Below are 27,025 nucleotides of genomic sequence, written 5' to 3'. Positions count from 1 at the left end.
CGCAACCGCACTAACAGATCCACATTTCCGCCACAATGGTTTTGTGTCAACGTACAGTCGGGGACAAAAGTCTCCGGACCACGTGTTCCTGTAACGAAGCCGATAGCTCTGGTATTAGTTGGCAGCTGGGGACCACACTTGTGGAGGTAAAAGTTAAATTTTTGTTCTTTCATCTCCACAAGTGCGGTCTCCAGCCGCTGTCTGGTAGTGAAGCTACAGGCTTCGTTTGAGGAACACGGGGTCCGGAGACTTTTGCCCCCGACTGTACCTATGGACAGAATGGGACACGCGAAAACGACAGAAACCGCCCATCTCTGCCACGCGGTTGCGCTGTCCTATTAACTGCTGGAGTCGCTGTCCTGGCCTCGCACTTCGTGCTGCGCCCTCAGTGCCAAGGCGGTAGCGTTGCAGTCACCTTTCGCTTCCGTCTCCGTTGTGGGGATTCGGATCTGTATGCCTCGAGCACGAAACTCCTGCTGTAATCTGACACGCGTGAGTCGGCTCGCAACGTTCGCACGGCCACTCAACCACGGAGTTACACACCTGCGAGTGTAACACACAGGGAAACCTCCGGAAGTGACCTCCAGATGTAGTACTGTGCCAGCGCAACAACCTCGACAAGTGCGAAGCGCCCTTTACGATTCGTACGTGAGCCAACTCTTTCGGCAGCGTGGCTGAAAGGTCCACCGCACGACAACCTAGAAGCGACGGAAGACGAAGTGAACGAAGGCTGCCAGCGGCTTGCTCACGTTCCCACTCATTCGTTGTGGTTCATTCTTCACGGCCAAAAAGTGTAACGTCATTCGCCCTGTTGTCCCCTTCGTGTCGCGGCGTGGCTTCTTCGGAGACTGCCACGGCAACTTTGGTGCATCTGCTCGCCGCCGAGAGTCCAGCACCCCACCCCCTCCCCCTTCCCTCCCGCCCCCCAGCTTTTTTTTTTCTTTCTTTTCTGTAGTTTCCTCGCTTCCTTCCTGGAGAGGCGCGGCGTGGAAAAGAGCCTGTCTGGCCGTATCTGGAGCGAAGCTGCTCCGCCGCCGCCATCATTACGACATCGGGGAAGGAAGGGGGAAGAACACTCTTCCTCCTTTCCTTCTCTCCCTATTCTCGGGGGCTTCCTTTGTTTCTCCAGCAGCCCTTAACTTCACCCTTCGTCGCGCTGCCACTGCCGCTGTGTTTGCGCCGCGTCCTCCTCCCTTCCTGCATAGAGGGAAAGGATGCAGAGATGCGCGCTTCTGCCGTTTTCGGAATAGAGACAGCGAGCTCCAAGCACAAACATTGCGTGTCAAGAGGGAGGAAGCTGCAGTACCGGCGAGGTTGCTACTACCGCATGGGTGGCAGAGGGAAAACAAGAACGAGTGGTTTAGGTGCTTATGCATTTCATCTTTTTTTTTATTTTGATTGCCAGAGTGCAAATATGCGACGAATGAATAACTCGGTTTCCTTCAAAAGCGACCAGCCGGCGAGAGGTGGGCGTGAAGGAGCGCGCAGCTGGCCGGGAACTCGAGAAATGCGTGACTCGGCGCCATTTTCGCCCCGAAGAAACTCGCTTCACTCGACATCAGATGGCTAGTTGCAGCTCGAAAAAGAACGAAAAAAACAAACAAACAAGCAATTGGACATACCACAAACACACGCTACTTCTGCTTGTTTTGTGTGTGTGTGCGTGTGTGTGTGTGTGTGTGTGTGTGTGTGTGTGTGTGTGTGTGTGTGTGTGTGTGTGTGTGTGTGTGTGTGTGTGTGTGTGTGTGTGTGTGTGTGTGTGTGTGCGTGTGTGTGCGTGTGCGTGCGTGCGTGCGTGCGCGATTTCCTTGACTGAATAGTTGCATTTAGTTACTCATCTTGCCTTTCACACCTTCCCGGTTCGCATTGACTGTTTGTTTTTTTGCCGAAAGCAAACTTTTTGCTATGCTAATTTTCTCTCCCTTAAGCTCTTCCTTAACACTGATGTAGGTAAGGAATATACGTGCAGTATATCAAAACTCGATTTCTGCTGAAACATTTCACGCTCCGTTTCACAAGTGAGACATTAAAACTTTCAATAGGATGCATCTATAGCTGCATATTCGCGTGCTTCCTTCACCTCCCAAATACGACATAATTTTCTCTCGCTGTGCTGTAATCCTGTTTATTTTTTGTCTTTTTTTTTGGCAGCGCTACTGTACGTATGATGCGAAGAAATTGCCCAATACGCTATTCTCACCTTTATGGCTGTACTAAGTCATCGGACAGGTATTCGGGCCGTGAAAATTTTGTGATGATATTCCCGTATTGCATTAAATGCGCAATGCACCATTTTCTTGCATCCCTCAAGCCATTCTCTTGACTGAGAGCTAGTACTCTGTAAATAAAATCTATTCTGTGCAGTTAACGCGGCCAACAGTGGCAATGATCTATTCATCACGGAAGTACCTCAATGCGCCTTATTTACGCACCTCGGTAGGCGGCAGGTAGCAAATGCACCACGTCTAAGTGTGATGCGCCGGAGATGCCTCATTTTAAACACTACACCCAATACACGTGGCTGTAAAGTGAAGAAGCGTGCACGCTAAAACTCAAGGAAGAAACGCGAACAAAGTTTTTAAATCAGCCAGTTGCATAACGCCTTCACTCACGAATTACGATCGTGTCGCAGGAAGTCTTTCAAACTTCCAGCTTTCTGAAGCAACGTGGCATCACAGCGGGCAAAAATAAAAATTCAGTCGCCCCCAGTCGTTAACCATACCCAACAATTCTGGACAAAAGCATTTTTAAACACGAAAGGGTTTGTGAGCGCAATTTTTTAATATGTTGTGAGATTTCACTATAGCAATTAGTATATCCGCAGATTTCCTGTCGGCAGGCTTTCATTTCTCGCTGTTGACGTTTTTGTTATGGTTAAAAGCGTTACCCATTCGTATTTTTTTTTTCTGTCGTAGTCTTGAGTGCTCGATGCGAGCGATGGAAACACGTTCAAAGAAGGATTTCGCCACGCATCGGAAGAATGCACCATTACCTTCATTACTTCTACAACAGTACCTTGTTATTTTCCAACATTAAAAACTTTTTTCGAAGAATGTTTTACATGTAAACATTTTTTCTCTGGTCCTCATATTTCTACGTCATGACTCTACGCTGTTTTCAGGATTTCAGTCGTAATTATCGTGACTAATTTCTGAAAAAACTTATTATGTGAACAACTTGGTTGCTTTTAGGGCTTTTGAAAACTTGATGTGTACAGAACAAACGAAAAAATACCCATACGTTGCGAAGCCACACCAGTGCATACTGGAAACACGAAGGCGTTTATTTTATAAACAGTTTTCGGGTATCATTTTTCATGTCTCACTTTAAATGCTTGCATGTGCATTAAAGAGTAATGGGTTCAAAACATAAGCTGTAGCCGTTCATGGCACATTATAACCCAGGAATAGCCGAAGCAAACACAAAACAAGTTGCATACACATATTTGCACACCGTGACTGAAGAGAATAATACAGGCGAACCTCGTTATAACGAAGTTTAAGGTGCCCGCTGGTTACTTCGTTGTAGCTGTAGTTTCGTTATAAGTGCGTGTTGACCGAGGTTACAGAGGAAATTGTCATTTCTTCGTTATATCCACTTTTTCGTTATAAACCGTATCGCTATAGCGAGGTTCGACTTTATTACACAGAGCGAGAACAGAAGAACCGCATTCAAGTGTTCAGATATAGTTGACAAGGGGAAAAAAAAAACGTTAACAAAATAGAAGTAGTCAGAAGCAGGTATTATGTGCTTTAGTGTGTGCGCGTCCCGACCACTCAAGTGGGTCGACGCGCTGTGACGCGGCCGATTCCGGAGCTGTCAAAGAGGGCCCTGGCCACAGTAAACGAAACGATTTCGAGCGGCCCCTTTTCTTCGCTCCTCGGCCCCTGTGCCACAAAGGCGGCCCCCCTGCAGTGTTTGACATGGCCGAGCAGCAACAATGTAGCGCTGCCCTTGGGCCGCCGACGTGCGAGCGCTTCATTTCGAGGCAAGCGGGCTCGCTCCCACCGCCTTCTTCCAGATGTGTGCACTGCCATCAGTAAACCGCGACTCGAACGGATGTTAGACAGTGATTTTCCAAGTATGTAACAACAGGTGTCAAACGCTTGTACGCTCGAAACTTCGCATCAATTTGCATCGCATTATTACACCACGGCCGAAAACGCCCATCCGTAACTGAACTGTGGCATTGCACGTATATTGCCAAGGGAAAGAAGTTTGTGTGTGTGTGTGCGTGCGTGCGTGCGCGCGCGCGCGCGCGCGCGCGTGTGTGTGTGTGTGTGTGTGTGTGTGTGTGTGTGTGTGTGTGTGTGTGTGTGTGTGTGTGTGTGTGTGTGTGTGTGTGTGTGTGTGTGCGCGCGCGCGTGTGCGTGTGTGAAAGAGAGAGAGAAAGAAGCTGTTCGTTAGTTTGAATAAGGTACAGAAAAGACGGTGGGCCATCGGTGCGACCGAAAATACGAGGAGACCGCTCGCGATACTCACCCGAATGACCCACATCGGCGGCCATCCCTTATAGTATCTCTGTGTCGGTTTTAGCCCAGGTATAGTGACGGCAGTGTCCGCAGACATCACTCGTCGTTATGCCGACATGCGTAGATCGTCCTCTCCGTGGGGGAAAGAAATGGTGCCAAGGTAGTCTCATCGCCATCGCCACCGGAAGACCTGAAGCGCCTTCCATGCTAGTTGCTGTTCCGGTTTAGTTCTGGATGCAATTAAGCTGTCACTGCCGTTTTCATTTTCTACGTCCCGCGGATAGCGAAAAGCCCTGTAGATTTGGTAGCCCCGTAGACTCCGTAATGCCACTTTGTAAGCGGGAGCGATTCGACCGAGAACCAAGCCTAGTAAAAATTTGCAGGTGATGACACGGTGTGATGCGACAAATGTGCGCTAGCAGCATTGGTTGTACGTTTCGCTTTTACACTGACTGCCTTCTCACTGCGTCTTTGAATTTGATTATATCATTGCTTCTTCGTTCCACTGATGCGTAAGCTTTTGTTAGGTCGAGGTCAGTGGTTGGTTGGTGGATGACTACTCAAGGGCGAAGGTGGGTGATTGGTGGTGAGTGCAGCTGCTTGGGGGTAGGGATGGGGGGGGGGGGGGGGGGTGAATGGAGATTTGTGGGTAGAAGATGCATATTCAGTGATGGGTCCTCGGAGGTACGCCCAACGGAGGGTACTTCCGGAGTGTGGACGCTTCACACACACTCGCTCGCGTTCATGCACATCTGGAGGTTGGAAGAAGGTGAAGCTTATGGAGGGTGAAAATGTGGGGGTGAATTTTTGTAGGTGGGAGATGCATCCTAATGGCATTAGAGTTCGCGTCAGGATATCACGAAATTAGCTGACTGGTGGAGAGATCTTGGTCACGGGACTTTGTGACGTGATTACAACCTGCCCTGATCGACCATTTTGATTGGTCGAGAAAGTCCACGTAACCTTGTGGCGTCATCGCAGCCTTCCAACCGGATAGTGAGCAAGCGAGTTTCTAGATAGCAGTATATATAGCATTATAGTTCACAGCAGGAGCATCCCAAGACCTTCCAGCGTCACGAAATTCGCTGATTGGCCCAGAGAGTTGTGAGATCACAAGGTCACGTGGCCTTGAAGGATATAATCACAGGGTAGATGAATTAAGTTAAGGGAAAAAAGTACTGAAATCAAAAATCACAAAACAATGTGACATGTGCAAATGTGGGCACCGTCACAGCATAGCGAATACCTGCTGGTGCAGCTAGCAGTCTGAATATGACGGTTGAGGAACGGACAATTGCAAAGAAACTGACGCAAACACGCACAGAAGTTGCAACAAAAGCTACGAAAAATGTGGACTGCTTTCGCATTCCAGTCTTAAGGAAACGTAAGCGTCCCAATAGATTTTTTTTTTCTTTTTTTCCCGGAGGTGCACCCACAGGAGATTGCCTCCTTCGGAAAGTGCTTACGTAGGGAGGAGGCTTCACACACACGCGCGAACAGACCACGATGTTTTGGGGGAAAATGGGGTTATACTGCTGGATCAGTAAAAAAAGGTTTCAAACATTTAGCATTGATAAGCAGCCCGTAGCGTGTCCTGCTGGTCCCGTGTAGCCTCAATGTCATCAAGGTAGGCATCGAAGAAAGGGAATATTAAGGGCCTCCAGCACCATGATCCTGCTGGCCTGTTGGCTGTTCTCACTCACACCCTTGTCGGGTCGACGATGTATCGGGTGAACGGTGGCAATTTCGTTGTACCTAGTATATGAATCTGTGCTCTCCTGTCCTTATCTCAAGAACGTACGCTAGTAAACTGGTCAGACATGGCTGACGCCCACAAAGTCTCCTGTCAAGGGCGGTTCCCTATGACCTGCCTCTTTCTCTATCCTCGTTATCTGTTGCCTTCAGATTATTTCATGCGCAGCGGCGAAGCACCCACCTTGTCGCCTTTGTGCCCGCGAACGGGCCTACTGTCATGATGGACACTCCTGGAATTGTCTGAAGTGAGTTCCAGGCGGCTCCTTCTCATACCAGAGCATCACTTAGGCGCCTCAGATTGACTGCGGTGGTTTCATACTATGTAGATCACCAGACCAGGCCTGACATACCTAACTGTTTAGCTTCATCACGTTCGGGTCACCTCCGCTTAGTGCTTTCGTACCGTCTTATCTGGCCTCAAGGGCGTCCGCAGAATTTTTTGCAGGGGGGGGGCCCCATTGGTTGTTGGCGCCGGAGGGGGGGGGGGGGGGGGGGGGCATGTTCGTAGCAAAAAGGCACTATTTGCGGTATGAATTTATTTATTTATATATAAATAAAAAATAAGTGAAATACACACATGAAATAAAAATTACAAACAGCAAATTAAAGTGTGGCTAGGAGAGATACATTGCAGTTTATCAACGAAGAAACAATTAAAATTAATAAAAAATCCAAAAATATACTGTCACTTCGTGGAGAAGAGTGCTCAGTATTGCTGCATACGGGTTCTCGACTCACCCGGATTGATGACCAGCACACAGCACAATATGGTCACAAACACACAACTACAGTCACTCAGTCAGTCTTCCTTGAACAGCAACTGTAGACTCCACGGATTTTTCTGGGCGAATTGCGTGATTACACGGGTGATAAATTCATTTCTGTGCTTCATTACACGCTCTCGGTGCACACTCGTCACACACATTGATTGGAAAAACGGTTGAACGCGTACGTTGAAAACAAAAGATGTCTATACATACAACGAAAACTTATTTACAAGATAAATGCACGCTCGCAGCTTCATACACCTCGCTCCATCTTGCTCGCGCATCCGCACAGTCGAGCAACCGCACGCACACTGCTCGCCGCTCGTAGTTTTCTCGTCCACTGTCTTGGTTGTTCTCAGATTCGTTGACAAACGGCCACTAAAAACACCGAAGCACAAATACAGAGGCGCGCACACGTGCAAGGGCTTACTTCCGTGCGACTTCCAAGGGGAAGGGACACTCGCCACTCCGGTAGGAAAATTTGTTTTGTGTGTTTTTATGGGGTTCAGAGCCCCAAAACGACTCAGGTTATGAGGAACGGAGTAGTACAGAGCTCCGGATAATGTCGACCAGCTGGGTCTCTTTACCGGGCACTGACCTCGCACAGTACACGGGCGCTGTTGTCATTTGAGGCCCAGCCAGAGGTGACAGGCGAGCCAGGCAGGCGCCATCGGGCTGCGTTGACCAAAGGCGCTGGTTTTCGGAGAAGACGCAAGGGACGCTGGTGTGGGGGCGCCTCTGGAGACTGCGTCGCCGTGAACAAAAGATGCTAATCTCCTTTGCCGAAGATTCTGATAGCGGCGCTTCTACCTCACTGCGCTCTCCCGTGGATCGGAGGCACAGCGAGCGGCGGCGGCGCCAACTGATCGCCCGCTTGCCCATGAGCAGCCCGACAAAGCGGGGGTGGACACGGCTGATTTGTGTTTCCCTCCTGAAGAATTCATCGGTGGCCGGCATAACGAAGGCGAAAACAAGATGCACTGTGCACTGTCTGCCTCCGTGTCGCTATCTGTCTAGAGATCAAAGAAACAGGCACCCATTTCAAGACGGCTTGAAACACATGCTCGCCGGTGCCGCTGTATGTCTGCAACAGGTCGGCCTTCAACAGAGATAACGATGGCGTGGTTTGAAAACGGCATAAAGACGCGTGCCCGGACGCGGCATTTCGCAGATGTGACCCAAAGCGTGGAAGCGGGGCTGCTTTTACCCTTTTGGCTGAGTCCACCACGGCCCCTGGCGTGCGGCCATCACTCACGGTTCGAGTGAGTGATTTTCCAGGGGGGTGCAGCCGCCCCCCCCTTGCCCCCCCCCCCCCCCCCTCCGGACGCCCATGTCTGGCCTACACGAAGAGCCTGGCCTACAGTGTATATCCCGGCTAACACCATCGGAGACTTTGGACTGCTTTCTGCAGCTTGTGTCATCGCAGTCATTCGCTGCATTAATACGGTTGGCAAGGGCATGCAGCGACAAAGTCAGTGACAGCCATCATTGCGAGTTCAATGTGGCCGTCGGAGATGAAAACGTGACCACCTATACTTATTGTTGACCCGCTAACGACGCGGCCTCTGCAATGCAACCACGGTTAGAATTTTGGTCATAAGCCTGTGCTCTCAGCTTATATCCTTGCAGCTCTAATTGCCTGCTGAGAAGAAAAATCTTTTGCAGAGGTTTCCATGCAGCGGGTTACCCAAACTCCCCTTCTCGTGCTTAGGAACCCCTAACCATTCATGTCATCCTCATAAAGGACTGATCACTTCGGGATGCCTCTTGGCCCAGGTTAGAGAGTTTAGGAAAACCCGAGAGTTCTCTAGGCTCGAGCATTTCTCAGGCAGTTGCGGCTCTGAGTGCCTTTCTCGCTGCCTTTTGGCTCAATGCTGCAGTTATGGTACTGTGCATATCGCGGCGCCTCGGGCCTGTCGTGCTGCCATGCCTTTAAATCCTGATACGCTCCAGCCTCAAGAACGACTTCCACCTGAATCCCCTACTGTTCATTACTGCTTCTTCATGGTGTCTCGGATATGAAACTTGATGCGCGGATTCTAAAACATAATGGGCCTCATGGAAAAAATGACGCACTCAAGACAACATACAAGAAAGACTAAGCAACAACACAACACATCTGTTGTCCTGAGTGCGCTATTTTTTCCATGATGCTATACCAACTAGCTCAAATGTCGATTCTACTTCATAATGGTCCTCGTACTAATCATTCGTCTCCTCCGCGACCCCAGCCAAATCCAAAAAACGATGGTTTAGCGTGGTTAGGCAAAATGCGAATTAGGTGGGGTAGCATTTCGATTTTTACTTCGCTTTCGATGTTCTGGATTCGTTGCCCACGGATGGAAGCTGGTTAAAATGACGACATCCAAAGCACAGCGTGGGACACTTGCAGTTTAGAACGCTGGATGTCGGGCTGCGGCGATGGCGTAGTGGCCTAATGCAGTGGTCTAATGAATTTAATGTCTGCCACTTTGCTCCGCAGGCAGTCTCGGTCTATCTTAGGCATAGCATTGTCTTACTCTGGTATGGCTGTTCTAATTGGTCGACTCTAGAAAATGGCACCACAGGGATGACATTCCTGTCAGTTTTGAAGTTTTATGCTTTTCAACGGCAGTGACCTTCACGATGTGGTCATTTGTAAACCATTACCGATTCCAGCATTTCATGTCTTCTGCATTTGAATCAGCGGTAAAAACTGATTAGCAAAGACCAACCAGCCTTTCCATAGCTCTGCATCAATCCCTTAAAAATCAGAGCTCCTTGAGCGAGCTAACAGTGGTAGTTTTCATCATTCTTGGAATTCCGACTATTTTCGCCACTACAGGCGCTGTGGAAAAAGTTGCTTCGCAACCCATGTTCAAAAACATGACATGATTATAAATGCGTTAGTGCCGCCTTTGACCGCACGCTTTTATGAGAAAAATAACAGAATATGACAGTCACATTTTTTTTTTTTTGGTTACGTTAGGACTGCAGGTGTGCAATTTAAATATTTTTGGACCAAATGTTTAGGGGAATCCCCCAAGGTGGAGTAGATTTCTAATAAGGGAGTAATTACTCATTGACGTCCACCCAAGCGCAGCCATACAGCTACAAAGGAAAGCTATACAGCTTTCTCAGAAACTTCGCAGTTAAAGAAAAATTCGTCCTGGTCCGGGGTTCGAACCCGGGACCACCGCTTCACCGGAGCAGTCGCTCTACCAATTGAGCTAACCGGGACGGCGAGCTTATGGTTTTTTTCCGGCTTAAAAATTATTCCAGCTTCACTAAACGTTAACGCCTTAGTTTCGGCCCGCAGTCAAGCTGCTGGCACTTTAAAAAGGCTGCCATAAATGCGACCAGAAAGGACTAGAAATGCGATTGATCGCTCTTTCTTGTATGGCCATTTTGCCTCACAGCAAAATCGATTGCAAATTTTTAGATTTTTGACGCTACTTCTTTCCGTGAGGAAAATGTTTTGGAAATGGCGTTACGCCAGTTTGAATCGTGGTGGAATGTATCATTTCACAAGTACAGATCGACAACGACATGCACTGGCTTCTATATAAGTTCTAACCGTAATGGTAACGGCCATCTCTCACGTTTCCTCATATTTTCTACTTTCCAAACATCTATAAGTGCTAAGAATTTAGACCGCCTTTAGTACATGCCAAATGAATAACCAGACTTTAATGCAAACGCTTCAACGTAAGCTTCTGAGTGTTTTGGGGCAGGAAGCTGTTCCTGACCATATCTAACAGAAAAAAAAAAACGGTACATTTGTCCAGGGCGGAACCAGGATTCCTGGAAATTCGCAGGTAAAAATGGCCTACGACAGCAGGCTTATTTCGCTCTACAATCCGGTCTTATAAAGGAGGCGCTTCTGGCGGAACAATCAGGCATTTGGAAGGAGGCACACTTTATGCGACCGAAAAATCTTCTTGTGGTTCGTTTCCAAGTACCAGCCTGGCTTGCATTACCTTCAAATAGTTACATCTGCCACACTGCTTCCCGCTGCAGATTACGCGCAACTGCTCCCTACTTCCTATTCTTTTTTTTTCATTCAATTCCATACCGTGATAGCAAAAGAAAACTGTTAGTAGCTGCCGATGATAATTTGATTTTAACAGTGCGTAACGCGTTCCTCTTTGTCTGCAGTGGGAGAATCAAGAGAGCGGATGTGGGCAAAACTTGATGATGCATTGAGTACAATACATTTAAGTATGGCACAGTGAATATAGCCTTCATTTTTTTACCAACGTTCTTGCCGATGTGCGTGCCATGATATGAGTATAACAAACGCCTAGCAATTGGTGGAAATGTCTTAGTACACACTGAAACGCGTATAGTTTGTTGGCATGTTCGTGCGGACACGACGTGACCAGCACGTGCTGATCTCTTCTGCCTTAAACCCGAAACGTACTTCCAAGAGCGTCCAATGGGGCAGGGGCGCAGCAGAAATGAAAATATTTACGCAGGACTCTTCTGAACTAGCGGTGAGCATACGCCTACTGTCACTGAACTTCAGGAGAACGTCCCTCGACCATCACTTAGCCGTGGCTCGTGCATTCTACAGACATGCGTGATTGCGTGTTGCCCAGACGCCGCAAATAACACTGTTCTGAGCCGCCGTGCATTCCTACGGAAGCCGAAACCGAGTTCACTAAACGAGCGAGTCGGGGAGCGCGAGAAAGGGAGGAAGGGAAAGGCCGAAGCCAGGCCGGTTTGAGCGGCAATTGGGCTTCCGCGCGCCAGCGCAGCGAAAAAGTGCAGAAGTGCAGCGCCAAGGGCCCGCTCTTGCGTCTGAAAGGCGTCCAGTGCGGTCCTCTCCAGCCACGCGTTCCCTTTCTCTCTCCTCCTGCGCCTCCTCTCCCGCTGGCCGGACGGCGATGGCGTCATCAGCGCCGTTCGATTTTGGAAGTTACGGCCGACGAGCAAGCGAGGAATCCAGGTCAAGTCCACCGTCGAGCCAGAGGAGCACGCACTCCGCCGAGGAGGAAGGGCCTGAAAGAGAAAGAGAGGAGAGAACGTGCGCGCGCACACGACGCGCTGCCGTTCGACGGCATGCGGTAACTGCCTGCAGCCGCCAAGGAAAGCGGCGACCGGTGAAGACACACTTCTGGGGCCGCCGGGGGGCCAGTGGCCAATTTGGGTTGCCCCAGACAGCATGCCTACCTGCTGGCGCTGCCGGCGAAGGCGCTGTGTCCAACTGCCGCTTTCCTCTTCGTTTTTCTTTTTCGTAGTCGGCAACTGTCTTGACCTTTTTGGCTCCTTTCTGGCCGCCTCTTCTTTCATTTCTGCGTCAAAACGACGCTCGGGGGCTGGGCCGCCCTCTCGCTCGTCCTCTTCGCCTACTGCCCGGCTTACGCCTCCACTGCACGCACGTGGACCCACGTGTGTCCACAGACGGTGGGACCGCGTCATCGACTACTTCGTGCCGCTGTCCCGGGTCGTCCTGTCTGGTAGCCGTAATGGCCTCCAACCTGCACTGCCCCCCTCGTCCCATCGTTATGTCATGCTTGTTTGTTTGCTCTGTCCCCCTCTTTCGTCTGGGCGCCTTGGCGCTTTCTACTGTCCTCCTTTCCCAGCCCCTCCCGCTGTCTGCACCTGCAGCGCACGCCGTCGCTTTGCCTACCGGTGATAAGTCTTATCGCGTTCCCACGGTTCTTTTTTTCTCCTTTTAGTTACGGCATGAAGCGGCGAAGATCAAATAAGGGTTTCGCGAGATGATGTAATCTCTTGATACGCGTTTGCGTCCAGGATCTGTTGCTGTTTTATCCCTGCCAATAGAAACTGCTCTTCTTTTTTGCGTCTGCACCAGCCGTCATTGACAGCGGACTTGGGGACATTCGTAGTTTCAAGGCAAGATAACATTCTGCGTTTGACCCCTATGGGAAAGCACGCTGACACCGCAATCTGAGATCTATAGGAAAGCAGGGGCTATGCCGTTAATTATCTGTCTCCATACCTCAAGCCTCATTCGGTTGATGTCCTCGCAGCTCATATGCATTTCTTGTGGCTACTTCAAAGGGGAAGAATCTCAATTCTTCATCTGTCGCTGTCGTATTTTTGTGCGGGACAGCAACTGGAAGGGACTGTGCCTTTCCGTGCGCGCAACCTCACGACGAATCTTGGAGAAACTGCTATACCGGGTCAGCCGAGGCTAGCATGGTGGAGTATACTGCGCATGTGCATCAAGAGGTCGTGAAGGGCAAGTAATGAGCAGTATGCAAAGCGAACAACCCCAGTGGGCCTAAAGCCGAACCGATGACTCTCATAAAGAATGGCACCCATCATGGCGACGCCAGTGAGGATGCTGTCGTAGACAGCTAAGTAACCGCCATATAAGTTAGGGGCGAGTTCGACTCATGTGGTCTTTGAACGGTGGATGGTCTGGATGGCTGATACGCATAGCTCCGCATTAGTCAAGCACACTAATGTGTCAAATTCAGATTGTCCCCTTACGAAATTATACCCCCCCCCCCCCCCCCCCAACCCTTGCAACGTCCCGTATGAGTCAGCTGCTGAAGACTCGCAGGTGTGTTGCATGCCATATTTCAAGCTAACGAAGTAAACAACGGGGCTGTATGGAGCATGATCTTGCTTAGTGAAAACAGATCATACATCGTTTAACAGCGTAGCGCTTTGTCGGTACTTCTGATCCGTCCCGTGGAAGCGGTGTTTTCACCAAAAATGAAGACTGACACATTTCTTATAGAATCCCAGGTGGTCGCGGCGTGCCCTGAGCGCTCCACAGCGGCGTGTTCCATGGCCCGCACTGTTGCATTGGCACGTAAAAGTTGTTAAGACCATTGACCATGGCCGCCGTTTCTTTTCGAAGACAGGTCGGGGGCTCGGTGGATAAATTAAGTATACAGTAATTCCCTTTTGAGTGCGAACTAAGCGACCACTTTTATATCGATAGCCCCTCTTCACTGTGCAGAAAGTGTCCACGTCTTCCCAATTGCATGCACCATGGAGGCGCTGGCCAGGGTCATACGTAATATACTCACTTTTGATTTGATACTCACGCGTTTCACCCACGTGCTGATTGAGACGTTAAACTTCACGTACCCCATGTCATGCGATGGGCATGACGCTTCGCGCAGAAAACCATACAAGATTCTCACAGATCTTCAAGCTCTGCAGTATACGCCGTACGAACTGCCAAATTCAGCCAAGTCTACTAGAAGCTTCAGCCATGAGCACAACTGGAATAGACGAATTCCTTTTTGAAGCCAAGTTGAAGGTCACCCGCGTCTGCCCAGGCGTTCACGGAAGCCTTAAAGAGCCTTCTCTATCTTTCTTTCCTGACACCGTTTCTGTTGGAAGCGCTGTCGCAAAGACGAACAGAACCTATATGTTGCCGGGATTAGGCTTGGAATGTGTCTCTGCGCCGAGCACTTGTGCAGCTGACCGCGGCAACGCTCTTGCACAGCAATGTATGGGCCGCGGCCCCGCGAGCCTCGCTCACGTGAAGCGGCGAGGCGGCGTTGAGCCGCGCAGAGGTGGCCTGACATAATCGCTTGCTTCGAGTGCATCGTCTTGAGCTCCTTCCGATTCCCATCCACCTTGAATGTATGCCCCCGACTGACGATTCTTGTTCTTTCTACGCACTGCGCCGACTTTAGGGGGAGCACCTTATCGCCTTAAGAGCTACGTAACGTCCTTTGTGACAGCCGCTGCGCTTGCAGAGCTTTTTGCTTTTCAATTTTTACTGCTTTCCTCGAACACTCCATCCCAGACACGCAGTTCCACTTCAGTGGTCAGGTCATGAACGCTTTCTTTTATCTGTATCTTTTTTCTTTCTTCTATACACCCCGGGTTCTACCATTTCTTCTTTTGTTTTTTTGCTCGAAACCAGACAGTTTTGGTGTGTCTGGCATTATCGCGTTCTGCGTTTCCTCTTCTCTAGTTGTGATATCTGTAGAACTGATGTAACCTCTCAAAGACACCGCTCCCATCTATAGCCGAACTTACCTGCGGCTTGTAGCGAACGCGTCGCTTTTCCTGGAAGTTCTTACGCACAGCTCCGTGGATTAGATTTCTTTTGAGAATTTTCCTAAACGGCATTCCTCGCACTTTATCCCGCGTTTCGTACGCTCGAGGTATGCGGCCTAGTTCTCGTCCGCTATCTGTCCGGAACGGCAAGCACGGAAGGAAACAAATCATGCGTACTGGCACGCGAGGGGTCGGAGGTTACAGTCGTAAATTGCGCGTATCTATCAGGCTTGCTACCGGCCAAGTGGCAATGTTAGAGTGTTTTAGCACCTCAGTTTGGTAACTACGACAACTGCGACCGTACGGCAAATGTGGCTACGCAAATATGGCAATGGTATTTGCCTATATACGGCTGTCCTGCTGTGCTAAAACTCTCTAGTATTAGTAGGTGGTAGTGCCGGTCAGCGTACAGTTTCCCACGAAAGTCGAGTTTTTGTGGAGGTGGTATATCGGCCGACAATTTTGTGCTGCTTTTCGCGCTGCGGTTCGAGCGTAATTTTAATAATGCACAATCATTAATAATTAATTTTTCATTGATTCATTCACTTCCTCACTCGTCGATTCTACATTTGTGCGTTCACTAAGTAATTAGGTTCCTATCAAGAGCCGCAGTGAGTAATAATTAGACACTCGGTAAGGGGGATCGCAATACATCACTGTGCAAGTCAGTAGAGCGATTTGAAAGAATACAAACTGCCTTGAAAAATAATGCCACCACCTTTTTAAACATATCGAATTCATGTTCAAGTGAACTTCAATTCATCTTTTCTACTTGTTTCTAACAGCAGCACTCAGTTTTTAGTTTTGGAACTAACAAATGACGGCGGGTTCATGATATCTCCCCCAAACGAAATGCCTTCCTTAAAAAAAGTAGCGTTGTTGCTGCATGGGTTCTCCCACTCAGAAGTAATCGAAAAAAAACATTCTGCTGTGTGTTTAATAGGGCGTCGCAGAAGAACTACCTCCGTTCAATTCAAGTCAGCTTCAAGCAGCAGTTCATCCGGCTTTTGTGTCGCATGGTTTCCGCGGTAACTGTTTCGAAGAGCCCGGCTGAAACTCTGCTGAGAAAATTGAAGGCAGGTATAGCAAACATTAAGTACAACCGCCTGCCACGGGAAGGCATAAGGTAAAAGTGCTCCTGTATGTGCATAACACACCGCACGACAATAGATAGGTTGCTGGCAGGCATCAGTTGTGTGCAACGTTTTTTTACCGTGTCATGCAAAACTGTTGGACCTCCGCTTAACCATTCCTAAAACCAGCTCGATAAAGGAATGTGCGAGACAAAACATGTGGCTAAATTCCACAACCAGTGTTGTTTATAAGATTCCCTTTCCTGTGGATCAGAGTAGTATAAAAGATAGACGGGGCGGCGCAATAACAACCGCGTACGTGAGCAACGTACATCTCTGACGTTACCTGAAAGCAGTCATCTTTCTATTGATTGGCGGCATTCTATTTCATGCAACTTTCTAACTTGATCGCCGCAATGGTGTGAAAAAAAAAAAACATTAGAAATGAGCCCGACCTGCTAGAAGATTATGAGAGTGTAGAATGCATGACAATAAGTTCTGGGTACCGTCATTATCTCTGAATTCGAAGGAATCCTATTATCTCTGAATACCCTCTTTATCTTTGAATCTTAAGCAAGGCGGATTGATGCTCCCCGTCCTTGTCTACTTGTCTTTTCATCGCGTGGATTCACGCTGGAGTTGCAAGGCGCAATAACATTGTTACCTTTCCTGGTCGTGGCGGAGCCTGATAAGTCACCAGTGCAATCTGATTCATTTTCGAACATTAGATTCGGTTATAGTGATTACGTACTCATGTGTGCCGCCCACTGTTGTTATCTCTCGCTCCTGTTCTTCGTTTTAAATAGTAACAAATAATAAATTTTATTTGCCTCAAAGATACATGGACAGAGGAGATGCAGAAAAAGCTGCAGAAAACAGCTTGACAAGGCGGCAGCCCCCATTTTACAGGCAGCAGCAGCAGACAGGCAACGACTCAACTTCTAAGGTCGTAACAAAAAAAAAATGCAAGATAATGTAATCCATCACAAGATCTCATCAGGCGTACTGAGCAAAGAACGCAAAAAAAAAAGTTTGTTACAAACATATGACATTTTCACACATCAAAGTATAAGACACAGCAGCAAAGACAGTTATTTCGGCGTAAGTGAGCATGTAAAATTTTTGAATCTACGTTCTATATACATACTACGCAATACTTTAAGTGTGCAGGTGAACAAGTCCAAATGTACAGATGTATAAGCGTTAAGAAGGGAAGGGACTGTGTACTGCAAGTGTTCTTGCCCGTTCTTACCGCCCAAAACTAAACAGAATTTTGTTTGTTTATTTTATATATCTTGCTTGGCATGGTTTATGGGGGTTTAACGTCACAAGTCAACTCAGGCTATGAGGGATGCCGTAGTGAAGGGCTCCGGAAATTTCGACCACCTGGGGTTCTTTAACGTGCCCTGAAATCGCACAGTACACGGGCCTCCAGGCAGAACGCGAGGTCGCTATAGGATTCGCGGTCAGACCGAACATCGTGGCCTGGGGGAGCAGTGGCCTGGCATAAGGTGCTCGCCACCCGCGTGGACACAAATGAGATAGCTATGGACTAAGAAAGAAATTTGCCGTGAAGTCCTTTCTTTTTCTTCATTTCTTTTTTTTTCTGGTCGGGGTGAATACCCTGCGCCTGCAAACTGTTATACACTTTCAGAACTATGATGCGGCCCCTATTATGCAATAGCTGCCATAACCGCCACTGCGAGAGAGAAAGGAATTTTAATGAGGGAAAGGTGGAGAGATAACCGCCACTGCATTTTTATTTCCTGCTTACTGCTTTGCGGCCGACGCTACAGACCGTCAGGTTAGCCCCAAGCCGTCGCTATGTCTTTCCACTAACACGAAAAGCATCAAACATTAGCTTAGACAAAAATCTCCTGGGGAAATTTTTGGGGAAAACTCTCCCTCGGTATGCACGTCAGAGAAAACTGAGGGGTGGTTTCCGTGCAAGAAGTGCAGACGCGGTCAGGCTGTCGGCATGAGCCCTTTCTTGCAAAATTGCTTGCAGTCTTCACTTCTCGTGCAGACGAAGCGCAAGCTTATTCACTGGCACTGCAATGTTATGTCGTTTTTTTTTTCTTCTTACCTACACGTACAATGTTCGTTATGTCTGCAGCTTATATCTTCTGCATAAGTCACCAGGGGCCGTATTCTATAAGCTGTCCACTTTCCGTCGCCCATTTCATGTCATTGGTCACGCGGATATACCCGCGGCTTTTAAGAGTATGTGGCAAGCGACCCGGACATTGGTTAGTTCGCGACCGGGCATCACCATTGGTTGCATATCGCAGCCAATGGCAGGCAGTGATCAGGTCCGGTAGTCCATTGTTGATAGACCTCTGCGATGCACCTCAAAATGGCAGCCAATAGAGAGTTCCGGTCGCCAACCAACCAATGGCCGGGTCGCTTCCCACAGACGGTTGAAAGCCGCGGGTACATCTGAGTAACCAATTACAGAGGAGCAAATCGACGCGAAATAGCCAGCGGAAAGTGGACAGCTTATGGAATACGGCCCCAGATATGTGTTTTGTTTTCGGTGGCTCAGACGCAAGAACAGCTGTAGCATGACCACTTCATGGTCAATTCCGAGAGAAGCCGGTTTTTGTGCCTTGGGCAACGGGCGTTAATGTTGACTGCGTACGATCATTCGGCACCGCAGTGGCTTCTGGCGAGTGTCGCTGTGCCCCCCCCCCCCCCTTTTTTCGGAATGCTTGGCACCGTTGAACTTTTTATAAAGTGCGAAAGCACTATTCCAATGGGCAAACCCCGAGCAAATTCTTGGAATGTTTTTATGTGTGCGGTCTTTGTCGGTTTGGCCCCGGTGAAAGTAATAAATAAAAAAGTGATAAGGGCTTAACGTAGTTAAACCGAGTAGACCTGCGAAAGCAGGTGTTCATTCTTCAATTGGAGGGGGCACTTAAACTCCGCCTTAGGGGTGTGGCATGATATCTTTAGTGGGTTAATGCCCATGTACGCTGAATTGGTAATTCCTACTTGAGGTTCATAGATTGCGGCGCAGTGGCGCAGCGGTTAAGCGATGCGCCACTGCACTGACAGGTGGCTGTTTCTATCCCAGCCACCCGTCGGGAATTTGCCACCCATGTTGCTCTTCCCGAGCAACCACTCGCGCAGATGGCAGTGGCGCGGCGCCATCTGTTGGAGCGCAGATGAAGCGGTTGCTAGGCAACGACGACTCAGGGTCGTTTGGCAGCCGCACCGCCACGAGCATACGCGACGAGTCGAGCTGGGCTCCAGTAGTATTGCTTTCGCAACAAAAGAAATCAGATAGATATCCGCGACAATGATTGGATTCCGCGGCGGCGCGAACATATAATCTTCGCAGGCCGCTGCGGGAGAACAGTAGGCTAGCGCCGCAGTCGAGCATGCCTCGTGTTAAACTGCAACACACTCTCGCTCTGTGCATTTCTTATCCACCAATACTACTATCAAACTAATATTGCAGCTTTGAGGTATGTGGCGGCAGCGAGAGAGAAATGTGCGCAGCATGCTTTGGCGTAGACAACTTTGAGGCAGAAACACGCGGTGGCGTTGACACCATTGCTGCAGAAACGCGGCAGTGGAGCATAGGTCACTGGCGTACGTTATAGATAAATTGATCCTGACGATGAAAAAGTTGAAAGCGCGCATAACTGGCTATGAGGGACTCGCGCTTTCAGGTATGTGGCGGTGGTATCCACCTGCAAAAACAGCAGCAAAGGTGCGATGATTTTTCGTTCATATTCGGAGAAAACCATTGAGTAGATTACGTGAAGCAAGCCCAACATTGGCACTTGTTTAGCGGCATCCAGTAGCCAACTATTAGACTCAACACACGCTGAACGCCAGACGAGGAGGAGACGAGGAGTCAAGGTGAAGGTAAAGTCACCGAAAGCTGGCCAACCCGTGGGGAACCTAACAGAAGGGGTAGCAACAACTGAGGAAGCCCCAGCCGGCGCATCGCACGAGTTACGCAAGGCGTGTTACGCGGAGCTATGCGCAAGGCCGCCTCCGGCCTTGTCGTCCGCTTGGCTCGCGCCGGTTCTGGCCGCAGGGGCACGCTGCGGCAGGCCCTTTCTCCTCCTTCATTTCCCTTTGTCTCTAGGCCTCAACCGCCGTCGGGCATCGGCGAACGCGGTCAACTGGGACGCCGCAGCCGCCGCGCGGAGGTCAATGCCGCCGTACCCCAGCTGCCACTCCTCCCGCCGCGGCAGCCATCGGAGCGGGATGCCAGCCGGGCGACGCCGCACACTTTCGGTGCCGCACGTCTTCAGTCTTGTCGATGGGGGGAGGGCGATTGATTTGAAGGGTGGCCGCACGCGAAAGGCAAAGCGCTGCGCCAGAGGTTACGTGCATGCCGAGGAGCGCGTGCGTGATTTCGAAGCCCGATTGAGATAAGCGGAGATGCAGGAAGCCGGGCGCTGACAGCTCGGTTTCGTTGACCTCTGCCAGGCGCTGCAGCGCGGCGCTGCTCTTCTTAGGGCCTCGGCTGCCGCCGCTGATGTGTGTATATGGTCAAGTCGCGATTGGTGACGGACTTGCCGCAGAAACAAAATGCGGTTGAGGGGGTCCGTGTTGTTTTAGCGCTTTCGAAAAATGTCAAACGTGCACCAACTAGCCCAATCCGCCGCTCTTCTGAGGACGTCATTTGGTGAAGATATTGTGATGACATCTGCGCCAGCTGATGTGTCAAGCCAGATGGATTCAGTTTATGAGGAGCACCCAAAATTTGATGTGAGCTTTTTGATAGGAGTAGTGTTGCTTATATTTCGCATCGTAAATACGGTCATGTGGGGTATCTAGTAGTCATTACTCCAGCCTCCAGACAAAGCAATGAAAGAGAGACAGGGCGGTTCTGCGTAATAAACTATTCGACCTTTTAATCTTTGAAAGATCAAAAGATTAGAGAGCTAAAAATTCATAGTCTCTAGGAAAGCATGCCTACCACTTAGCCCCTAGTAAAGCGCTCCCAAAATATGGATGTTATTTGACTGGAATAAATATGGTTAACTGCTATACCCTTATGATACGGAAGTTATCTGCACAATTAGAGACAGTGCTAGGGTATTCGTAAATGGGTGGTGTGAAAGGTTGGGTGAAGAAGGAATTCAAATCTCAAGTAGGGATGCTGTGCTTATGATATTGCCTCGTCATAAATACAAAACAAAAGGCCACTGTTTCACATACAGTGAAGGGGGCCTGAGTGGCGTTATCAGGAAGGTGCTGCTTCGTAGAGGCTGAAGGCAACAGAACATTTTTTATGAGGTCCAGAAAACTTTGAGGATGGTAGCTGTCACCGCTAGCCTCCCCTTGGTGCCGTCCCGGCAGACATTTCGTGAACACTTGCACTACCTAGAACGCTAACTCCTTTCGTATATTATAGACGTTGTTCTCTTCAAACTTTCTTTTCTTTTTTTTTCTCCGTCAAGTAGCCCAAAGTGTTCTCAGCCGGTGAGTAGGTTGCAGTAAAGAAAGGTATTGTCTGGAAATGTCCAGAATGTTCGCCCAGAATGTTTCTGTTCTTTTCATAGTTTATTCAGATTTAACCTTTGGTAAAAATTGCTCGGTTCGCCGTTTATGGCTCCACTTGCATCGACACTTCATACGTGTGGTACTATGGAGTACAAGTCGATGCCGCAGTCATCATCATCATCATCAGCAGCAGCAGCAGCAGCAGCAGCAGCAGCAGCAGCCTGACTACACACTCCATAGGGCAAAAGCCTCTCCCATATATCTCCAATTAGCCCTGTCCTTTGCCAGTTGCGGCCCCCGTATTCCCGCGAACTTCTTAATCTCGTCCGCCCACCTAACATTCTGCCGCTCCCTGCTACGCTTGCCTTCTCTTGGAATCCACTCCGTTACCCTTAATGGACCAGCGGTTATGTTGTCTTCGCATTACATGCTCTACACAAGCCTATTTCCTCCTCTAGGATGTCTTAGCCCGTGTTTGTTCCCTCACCCACTCCGCCCGCTTCCGATCTCTTAACGTTGCACCTACCATTTTCTTTCTACAGCTCGCTGCGTTATCTTTAACTTAAGCTGAACCGCATTTCTTGATTGCTGCCTTACGCAGCAAGTGTTTCTGTACGTGTGTGTTCTTGCGTTCCAATAGCTGTAATTGAGAGTGACAAATCCGTAGTTTTTAGCACAATCAGAGGATATTACATTTAGCATCCTTGCCCTTAGACATGATAGAAATGGGGTGCTTTTGACTGAATGGCAACATTTGTCCTATCCTTTCGATATGTTCATAAGTGGGGAAGGAATGTACTGAAGCCCTTCTATTCGCAACAGAGCCACTAAAGGAACCCTGAAGACAACTTAATACAACTATTATTCTCAGTAAGAATTGATTATGTTTTTTTTTCTTCTTACGCAGACATTTTACACGTTAGATAAGACATATTAAGTGCCGAGAAAATTGGATTTAAAAATCCCCCCCCCCCTTCAGTCAATTTAAACTCGTAATGTCCTTTAAGAAAAGCACAGGTTGCCGTCGTTTTGAAGTGAATGGCAATGTAGCCTAGACTCTGGAATTCGCGCCCAGAAATCGGCGTCGGCGCACGCATTGTACTTGCGAAATCAGCCGCTGATGGCGCCACCTGTATTTTGTTTGGGGGACTTTATTAGCTTATAAAATCTCAGTTTTCCGATGACAGTGGTCTGATTAGAACGCGGTACTATATCGATATACGTCAAATTTTATTTGTCCTCAGCGTCGCAAAACATTGCCGCATGGGCCTCGGCGTCGTTGCGTCGAAAGAACGATTGAAAGGGTAGGCTGGTCTCATCCAGCAGGCAGGCTACCGTTTTCAGATCTGTTCCAAGTGTCACGGTTCTCATTTCATGCGGCGGAGGTACGTTCACAGATGTTCAGTCTCTTCAATCTTTCCATCCAACTGTCACTCGTCCACTGCTCTACAGTCCGGCAAGTTGCATCGGCGTTTGGCGTTAGCTTGGTCACACTCAAAAGGGACAGCAGCCGTCAATGCGAATTCGTTCACTCCGTACCCCAAGAGGTGCCCGAGGGGGGGCTCAGCCGTCCCTCAGTCGCCGGCCGGGCGGCGCGCATAGCCAATCCCACGGTGCTTCCACCCTTGACCCCTTCCAGGAAAGGGAGACGCGAGAATCCCAAAGTCGCCCTCTCTCCCTCTTCCGAGGTCCCCCTCTCCCCTCGAAGAAGACGCCCATCTGGCGAAGAAGAGAGACGAAGCCGTGTCAATTCGGTGTCAGAGGCCATCCGCCAGAAGCCCCGCCAAGCAACCCAATTACCCCGAGGGGGGGCGAGGCGGCCCCGCGGTGGGGCCAGAGGTGAGCCAGCGGTCGCCCGCGGCAACGGCGCGGTCCGTCAGCGTCCCAGAAAGGGGCCCCCCCGGCCGTCCCGGAAACTGCTGACCCTGTTCCCTCTCTGGCCGGCCCACTGCCCCGATGCGCGCCCATTGTCTTGGCCTTCCCCCCAGCGAGAGGCCTCCGGCGCTAATGGCTCTCCCCTGCGATGCCTTCGAGCGAACGCGTCCGATCGCCTCCAGCGGAGCGCTTTCCACGACGCGACGGTTCGTGCCAGAGGCCCTCGGTGTGCAACGTCCGGTGTTCACTCCCATCGGGTGTGCCGAAAGTCGGCCTCGGCCGCGAAAGCCTGAAAAATGGGGTCTCGATGTCCTCTTCGGAGCCATAACAAACGGCTTTGAGAGTGGCTTTTAATGCTCTTCAGATCCAGAGGAATACTTGAGGCTGAGACAAAGTGCCCCTCTAGCATGGTGTATGATGCGTTGGTCCCCTACCCCCAGTCTTTGATCACCTATATACGCGTGTTCTAATCGCTCGCAGCCACGCGCCCCTATTCGTGTGCAAAGCTGAGTTTGATGCTCTGAAAGACCTTTCCTTACGACTCTCCTTCGGGAACTGCGGCAGAGCACGTGAGGTCGCTGAACCCTGCATCGTACTGCAACAATCTCTGACTGGTCTCAAAGGCTAATAAAAAAAATCAAACGGGTTGCATGAGAAACGGTGGCCTAAGATTTGTTTGGTCTGATAAACATAGGTTTGAGACAGGCGCAGTTTTTCAGGGAGGGCCCAATTAAGGTCATTGTTTTAGGCGGTGTGATAAAAATTGATTTTGGGGGAGAAAGATTATCCTTGAACCCACCCTGGATACGTGCCCAGCTTGAGGCATTGGTGCGAGAGTTGTCATTGAATAATATTCCAGTTTTGTTTATATTTTGAGTAAAAATAAGTGTCATCTGCCATTGTCGCTGCGACCTCTTTTTCCGTTGCAACAATAGCAGTAAGGGAACGGCAGCGGAATGTGAATGTAGCCTGGTATAGTGAACGACAGATTTTTCTCTTCCACTTTTATAGTGACGCTGCTAGGAGAAGTTTTTGTACGGTATCATTAGAGTGTACATCAGCAGGTAAAAGCCGACGCAGTGGGTCACGAAATTCCCTGATTAGTCAAGAAAGTGATGGCGCCACAGGTTGACGGGACATGGAAGAGCCCTGAAGTCATGAGACCACGTGACAGGGTCAACTGGGCAGGTGCGCTGGAAGAATACGGTGTGGTTAGTCGAAAAAACATGAGGTGGTGAGTCATAAAATTCCCTGATAGGTAGAGATGGGGATGGTGTCACAGGGTCACGTGAGTTGTGTGATGTCATGAGACCACGTGACACGGCCGGTCGCAAAATCAGCCGGTTCTCTCCCGTACGCTGGTTCACTTTTGTGAGTGAAAAGGATCCGTTGAAAAGCAGACGACTTTGGAGCAGTGAGAATTGTCGACCAGTTATAATACTTACGCTATCGCATTACACTCTTTAGGTGACTTAAGGGCACCCTGGTTTTTCATGCTGTATTTATGACTGCTTCCTCTAGCCAACGTGTACTTTTGTTGACAACGTCAACGATAACGACTCGCACATGAGTTTCTAAGGACAAGCACTAGAGCTGCCCGCGAACAACACTGATCAATTAAAAACCTCATTTCAGACCAGTTGGACATCACCTCTACCTACTACTTTCAGAATGTCGTAAGAATGTCGTCGCCTGTAGAGCACCGAGCAAAGTTACGCTTGTGCCATGATTGAGCGCCGATTTCTCCCACGCAGCCACCAAATCTTTCCGCACTACGCGCCGACGGGCTCCACCATCTGGCGGCAGAAGTACGGTTCGTCGTAAGCGCTCAGATCAGTTAGGACTCGTTCAAACATACAGGTCTCTGCTCTGAACTACCCATCGAGGCCGTACGGACATTTCTAACCTTCCCTTCGATACGAAGGCGAAATTCTAGAGGAACGTGTACTGCGCAACGTCAGTGCACGCTAAAGAACCCGAGGTGATCGAAATTTCCAGAGCCCTTCACTACAGCGTCCCTCATAGCCTGCCTCGCTTTGGGGCGCTAAACCCGCACAAACCATAAACCATAAACCCTCCTTACGATTCCGTTGCGGTGAAAACAGCCCGCTAAGGGCCGTGCATATATCAGAACACGCGGCGAGAAGTAAGAGTGACTGGGAGCAACAGAGCATGACAGAACACGTAACCGTACACGTATGGGTGAATAGCGTCGTGCTCATCCCATTGTAGCCAAAGGCAGAGAAAGAGCGCAGGCCTCGTTACGGAGGTCGCGGAAGGCTGCCCCCTCCTTTGTCCTCCAGGGGAGTTAGCAGAGGCCTTATTTTTGCTCAGCGTGACGTCACGCTGCCCCGGAGCTAAGCCGAAACGTGGCCTCGCCTCGTCGCCGAAGGAGTCCTGAATGAAAACGGTTCTCGCATTGAAGTTTGTTTGAACGAGTTCGTGTCCTGCAAACAGATAAGTCGCCGTGTGGGCGCGCTCCGAAGCCGAGTGTGATATAAAGTGGCTGGCGCCCGACGCGGGGCCGTTGACCTTTCGGACTTACCCTCGTTTGTTTGAAGGGCGAGTGCTGGCCGCCGTTGACGGCCGCCTTAATTAAATGCTCCGCGCTGATATGCGCGATTGCGAAACGCCGTTGCTGTTTTTCGCTTTTTGTGCGCTGCGTGAAACGTGAGTGAGTACACGCTGGCTGGCAGTTGGCGGTCGAAGGAGCGTGGGAGAGATGGATCGCTGCGGTAACGGGAGACGTGTGCGAGAGAGACCGAGGAATGTGCCTGGAAGGCGTCCGTCAAGGGATGACTCACCGGCCTCTGGGAAACGTGTTAGAACTGGATGTTTCTGTTTGCTTCAAATTATATTTTTCATTTCGACCGACCACACGGAATTGTCGTGTTAGAAGCTCGGAGATGGTGATGAGTACGACGACATTGGTCTCAGTACGTTTTCTTGTAACAGTAATGACCAGAAATATTTCTCATGCTGGCTAAAAAACGTGATTCCCAGGATATCGCCGCCTGCGGTTATTGTCAATGCAACGAAACCACGCGACTACAATGACAAGCAAACAAGATATGGCACACATTGATAATAACAGACTAGAAATGGGCAAATGGGACCGTGCCTAAGTGCGGAGCCATAGCAGCAGGTCCAAGAGTGTCGCGATTCATGACCCCTGGGACGCGAAGATAGAGCAGAGCTCCAAATGCAGTTTCGGGCTACCTCAGCCGCCAGACACAGCACCAAGTATGCCAGATGGAATGAATATTTGAAATCTCTCAGTTGCTTCCTGATTTCGCGGCGTGTTATATTATCTTACTCTTTGGTCCTCACTAATGCATGCTATCGCAGAAATTACGTGCACTCAATGCGAGATACACTTGTCTGCAACAGCTTTTCATAGTCATGGTCGCGTTTCATATTTTACCTGACCTTGTTACCTAGCTTGAGTAACAAGGCTAACAATTGGGCTCGTTGGTGATAGCAGCAAATGATAACCTCCCTGCAGCGGCAATCTCGGGACACAAGAACGACGCAATGTGAATTTGCTTTTTATTCTCAATTTTGCAGCCCTTGCAGCCTCATTAAATGTCGCTGCGTGAAGCAACCTCGCACAAAATGTGATATTTTCACCAAG

The sequence above is a fragment of the Amblyomma mixtum genome, chromosome 1 (genome assembly GCF_055824585.1).
Source record: "Amblyomma mixtum isolate Tamu chromosome 1, ASM5582458v1, whole genome shotgun sequence".
Lineage (NCBI taxonomy): Eukaryota > Metazoa > Arthropoda > Arachnida > Ixodida > Ixodidae > Amblyomma > Amblyomma mixtum.
This window is presented reverse-complemented; position numbering follows the sequence as displayed.